Consider the following 6,436-nt stretch of genomic DNA (forward strand, 5'->3'; position numbering starts at 1 on the left):
GAGCCTATTAGGGATCAAGCAAGAAGATCGGGAAAGTCTTCGCAATTACATGGAAAGATTCAACACAGCGTGTCTGGACATACAAAGTCTGCCAACAGAAGCAGCTATCATGGGTCTTATCAATGGCCTACGAGAAGGACATTTTAGTCACTCTATATCAAAAAAGTGCCCAACATCTCTAAACGAGGTACAAGAATGGGAAGAAAAGTATATTATCATGGAGGAGAATTCTCGATTAGGAGAGACCTCAAAACCCGGATTCTCCTACCCCTCTCGGGACAAGGATAAAGAGTCGAAGAAAAAAGAAGATCAACTCAGAGAGAAGCCCAGAAAATACCACAATTACACCCCTCTTCTGGTATCTCTTGTGGATGTTTACCGAGAAATATGCCACACTGAGAAGATCCCACCACCTCGCCCAATCAAAAGCAAAAAAGAAGGGGGAAGTCGGACAAAATACTGCGAATACCATCGAATCTACGGATATCCTACCAACAAGTGCTTCGAATTAAAGAATGTCATAGAGAGATTGGCAAAAGAAGGGTGACTAGATCGATACTTAGCCAACAAAGCAGATGAACCTAGAAAAAGAAGAAGGGACGAAGAGGTCGGCCGAGATGAACGACCACCTCACACCCTGGAGAGATATGTTCATATAATAAATGGAGGATTCGTAGGAGGAGGGATCTCTAAATCATCTCGCAAAAGGCACCTTAAAGAAGTATATCAGGTGGGGGAAGGAGAGAGGTCATCCGACCTCCCCACTATTACCTTTACCCAAGAAGACGCAGCAGGCATCATCCCGAGACATGATGATCCCATGGTCATTAGTATCATATTGGCCAACGTAAATCTCCACCGAACACTGGTAGACCAAGGAAGCTCCGTGGATATCTTGTTTAAATCCGCTTTCGACAAACTCGGCCTACAAGATAAAGAGCTTGGAGCATATCCGAACAGCTTGTTCGGACTGGGAAACACTCCAATCCAACCACTTGGATATATCTCACTACACACGACCTTTGGAAATGGAATCCGGTCAAAGACACTCTACATAGACTACATCGTGGTCGACGTGAGCTCAGCTTACAACGCCCTAATAGGTTAGACCATACTGAACCAGCTCGCCGCAGTAGTCTCGACTCCATATCTATGCATGAAGTTCCCAACTCCAAAAGGTATCGCCACGATAAAAGGAGACCAGAAAATTGCGCGACGCTGTTACAATGAAAGTTTCAACCTTAGAGGCAAAGGAAAATAAATCAACACTATCGAACTCGGGGGAGTTCAAGGTCACGAGGAACTTCGTCCATAACCTGAAGGCGAGATCGAACAAGTCCAGATCGGAGATGCCTTGAATAAAACAACAAATATTGGGGCAACCTTAAAAGGAGACGTAAAAGAGCCTCTGATACAGTTCCTAAAGGATAATTCCGACCTCTTTGCATGGAAGGCCACAAACATGCTGGGCATAAACCCCAAACTAATATGCCAAAACTGGCAGTATACCCGGGATCTCGGCCAGTTCAGCAGAAGCGTCAGAAGCTCGGACCGAAAAGGTCCCAAGCTATGGAAGAATAGGTACAAGCCTTATTGGAGGAAAGATTCATAAGAGAGGTCAAGTACCCACTATGGCTAGCCAACGTTGTCTTGGTAAAAAATTCAAATGGGAAATGGCGGATGTGCACTGACTACACCGATCTCAATAAAGCCTGCCCAAAAGATCCCTATCCACTTCCAAGTATAGACACTCTAGTGGATGCCTCCTCCGGATACAAGTACCTCTCCTTCATGGATGATTATTCAGGATACAATCAAATCCCGATGTACCCACCCGATCAAGAAAAGACCTCACTCCTAACCCCAAAAGCAAATTACTGTTATGTTGTCATGCCATTCAGACTAAAAAACACAAGAGCTACCTACCAAAGATTGATGAACAAAGTCTTCGCAGACCATATTGGGAAACTAATGGAGGTATACATAGACGATATGTTGGTAAAAACACAAAGTGAGGAATCATTACTGTCTGACCTCACCAAAGTGTTCGATACCATAAGAAAGCATGGTATGCGACTTGATCCCGCAAAGTGCACCTTTGCAGTAGAGGCTGGCAAATTCTATCTTAGGCTTCATACTCACACAAAGAGGAATTGAGGCAAACCCGGATAAATGACAGGCTATACTCAACATGAAAAGTTTGACCTGCATCAAAGAGGTCCAACAGCTCAACGGAAAATTAGCCGCCCTGTCCAGATTTCTAACTAGATCAGCCATAAGATCTCTCCCCTTCTACGCAATAGTAAGGAAGGGAAAGAGGTTTGAATGGAAAATAGAATGTGAGTAAGCCTTCCAAGATTTCAAAAAATTCTTGGGGAAACCACCCATTCTTACCCGACCACGGGAAGCAGAAGCACTCATATTATACCTCATAGTAGGAAGTCGGGCAATAGCCTCAGCACTTGTTAGGGAGGACGAACGTAAGAAACAACCCATCTACTTCATCAGCAAGGCTCTACATGGGGCCGAACTAAACTATCAAAAGATAGAAAAGTTCGTCTACGCTCTCATATTAACTTCTCGACGCCTCCACCCATACTTCCAAGCTCACACCATCAAGGTACGGACCAACCAGCCCATAAAAGGCATTCTACAGAAGAAAGACTTAGCTGAAAAATTCTACAGTGGGCAGTCGAGTTATCTGAGTTTGATCTTCAATATGAAGCTCGGACATCCATCAAATCACAGTATCTGGCCGACTTTATTGCTAAGTATACCGACACCCCGGGATCTCCTATAAAATGAAATCTCTACGTAGAAGGCTCTTCAAACAAGACCGGGCGTGGCACAGGGGTGATATAGAAAGCGATCAGGGAACCCAAATCAAACTCTCCTTAAAATTCGAGTTCCCTACTTCAAATAATCAGGCTGAATACGAGGCATCACTAGCCAGTTTGAGGCTGGCTAAGGAGGTTGGAGTTCAAAAGCTTATCATCTTTAGCGATTCACAAGTAGTCACCTCACAAATAGAAGGGAGCTACCAAGCTAAGGACCCTACCATGAAAAAATACCTGGACAAAATCAGAGAAAAGCTTAGACAACTCGGGGAATATGAGGTCCACCATATACCTCAGGAACAGAATGCTCGAGCTGATGCACTCTCAAAACTAGCCAGCACCAAACTAGGGGGCAATAATAGAAGCCTCATCCAGGAAATACTACAAAGCCCATCGATCTCGGAGGAAGAAAAAATCCTAGCCATATCAAGTCAGGATTAAGGATGGATGACCCCCATAATCAACTACCTCAAGTCAGAGACACTCTCCACAGATAAGAATGAGGCAAAGAGGCAAAAGCGAGAAGCACAATACTACACCATAATGGGCGACATCTTATATAGGAGAGGGATCTTAACACCCCTCCTAAGATGTATACCGACTTCCAATACAAGGGAAGTCTTGGAAGAAGTACACAGTGGCATGTGTGGCAACCACCTGGGGGCACGAGCTCTTTCCAAAAAGGTGCTCCGGACAGGGTTCTTTTGGTCAACATTGAACAATATTACAAGGTTCAGGGTTCCTTACTCCATCACCACAGACAATGGCACTCAATTCATTGACACAAGTTTTAGGAAATTAGTAGTTGACTTGAAAATAAAGCACCAATTCACATCCGTAGAACACCCACAAGCCAATGGACAGGCAGAAGCTACCAACAAAGTCATACTAGCTGGGTTAAAATAGAGACTACATGACGCAAAGGGAGCTTGGGCTGAAGAGCTCCCATAAGTCTTATGGGCATATCGGACAACTCCACACTCCACCACAGGAGAATCACCCTTCCGATTGGCTTACGGAACGGAGGCAATGATCCCAGTAGAGATCAAAAAAGGATCCCCCAGAGTAATCCTCTACAATGAAGAGGCCAACTTCCAAATTCAATGGGAAGAACTCGACCTACTTCCAGAAGTCCGAAAAAGAGCTCAGATCAGATAGGAAGCATTAAAGCGCTGAATGGCCTCAAGATACAATCAGAAATTAGTCCAGCGAAGTTTTGCCAACAACGATCTTATCCTAATCCAAAATTACATCGGAGCAGGTCGATCAAGAGAAGAAAACTAGCAGCTAACTGGAAAGGACCTTACCGAGTTATAGAGGTATTGGGAAAAGGCTACTACAAGGTGTCCGACCTTGAGGGGCGAGAACTACAAAGGTCATGGCACGCCTGCAACCTCAGAAGGTACTATAGTTAAGAGGTAATAAAGATCTTAGGTTAAGGCGCACTCTTTTTCCTGAAAAGGTTTTTTAATGAGGTGCCAAGCCAAGGTCTACAAAATTGCCTGTTTAGAAGGGTAAGCACCCACATGTATATATCCTTGTCTATATGCCTATTTTCTGTTTGAATAAAGATTTTCAGATTTCCTACAAAGTTTTTCTACTAAGATGCATTAATCTGAGCGCAAGAACTGATTACGACAAGGTCGGCAAGATGAAAACCAAATTCATCGTCCGATTACGACAAAGTCGGCAAGGTGAAAACCAAATTCACCACCCAATTACAACAAGGTCGGCAAGATGAAAGAGATAAAAACAGATTAATGCAAAAAGTTATAAAAAGTAATCCACAAAAAGAGGCCTGACGAGGTCTGATTAAAAATGGACTACTAAAAATAACTTAAGAAGGACCGACAAGAAGAAGTTGGACCAAACCAATCAATGCAAAAAGTTATAAAAAGTAATCCATAAACAGAGGCCTGACGAGGTCTGATTAAAAATGGACTACTAAAAATAACTTAAGAAAGACCGACAAGAAGAAGTCGGACCAAACCAATCAAAGCAACAAAGTTATAAAAAGTAATCCCTAGAAAGAGGCCTAACAAGGTCTGATTAAAAATGAATTACTAAAAATAACTTAAGAAGGACCGACAAGAAGTCGGGCCAACAGAAAGCGTGCGTTGAAAGGGACATAGCTTCGCCCAAAAAGCCATAACTCCACGACAAGCCTATCAAAATTGTTCAAACAAACTAAAAAGGGTTCTACGAGAACACTAAAAAAAGTTGTCGAACAATTTAGCCCCGAGGATCACCTCGACCAAGAAGAAAGTGAACAAAACCAGCAATAATCAAAAGAGGTCGAACAAAATCAACACTCTACAAAGGTGTATAAAGGGTACAAAAGCATGAGCAACATATCCAACAATATAAAAACATTTAAAGACTCAAAAAGGCCACCTAAGCGGCAGCCTCAGAGTTTAAGGGTAATTTGTTTTTCAATATAAAGTTGCATAGAAGCAACTAAATGTCAACGAAGAACCAACAATATGAAAATAACAAAAACCAGAGTTCAAAAAGCCCGCTGGGCTATACAAATGCACAAGAAATCACAAGGGGTCCAAAGTCTCCTTGGTAGCAGCATCCTGAGGGGAAGAGGGATGAACGATCTTCAAGGGGGTCGCATCAACAGTCCCATCCATCCGATTTAGAATTTGGATGTCAAGGTCAGACTCGGGATGGCCGACCTCAGCTGCATGAGTGGAAGAAATCGCAGTAGCAGAAGCTTTGATTGGCGGCACAGGGGGAGGACCTTCTTCTTCATCATCATCCGGGGCAGGAATGATCTTACCATCTTCCACAACATTATCCAAATGAAAAAGAGTCAGATCGAGATCGGGGGCAAGAACTCGGACTTGGCTTTCAAGTTCTCATAAGCATCGGTCACACTACCCACAAGATGGCCCTGGATCTCAGCATAATCAGCATGAGCAGATTCCAGCCTCTCCCTAGTCTCCAGCAACTCGCCATAAGTACGAATATTGCTCTTTTTATGCTTCTTCGCCATCTCTTCAGCCAGATTCGCAGCGGTAGTTCGGGACTTCTCATTTTCCACATCCAGCTCCAATTTTGCCACCTTTGTATCAAGCTCATCTTTTAGCCATTTGATTCTGTCAAATTCCAACTTAGCATCCTTCGTAAAGGCCTTCGTCGCATGAATGGAAGAATCTTGGACCGTACGGAACAAAGCCGCACCCATATGAGCCATCCGAACACTACTACTGGTAATAGAATCCAGGTGGTGAATGATGGACATATCGTCCATGGGAAGTCGGCCATAAGGAGCGATCTGATTATCAACAAACCCCACAGCATCAAAATCAGGGGCATCCAAGTCATAAGGTTCAACAGTCTTCTGCCTTTTGATGGAGGACCGGCAGTAGGGGAAGAGGCAGCACCAGAGGTCGGCTAGGGAGGATCAGAGGAAACCATATGAACCTGAGGAGTAGGAATAATCTTCCTCGGTCCAGAAGTGCCCGAGGTCGATGGTGCACGAAATTGCAATCACACCTTTGCAACTCCGCACAACTAACCAGCAAGTGTACTGGGTCGTCCAAGTAATACCTTGCGTGAGCAAGGGTCGATCCCACAGAGATTGTCGGCTT

The sequence above is a fragment of the Arachis hypogaea genome, chromosome 9 (genome assembly GCF_003086295.3).
Source record: "Arachis hypogaea cultivar Tifrunner chromosome 9, arahy.Tifrunner.gnm2.J5K5, whole genome shotgun sequence".
NCBI classification, from domain to species: Eukaryota; Viridiplantae; Streptophyta; class Magnoliopsida; order Fabales; family Fabaceae; genus Arachis; species Arachis hypogaea.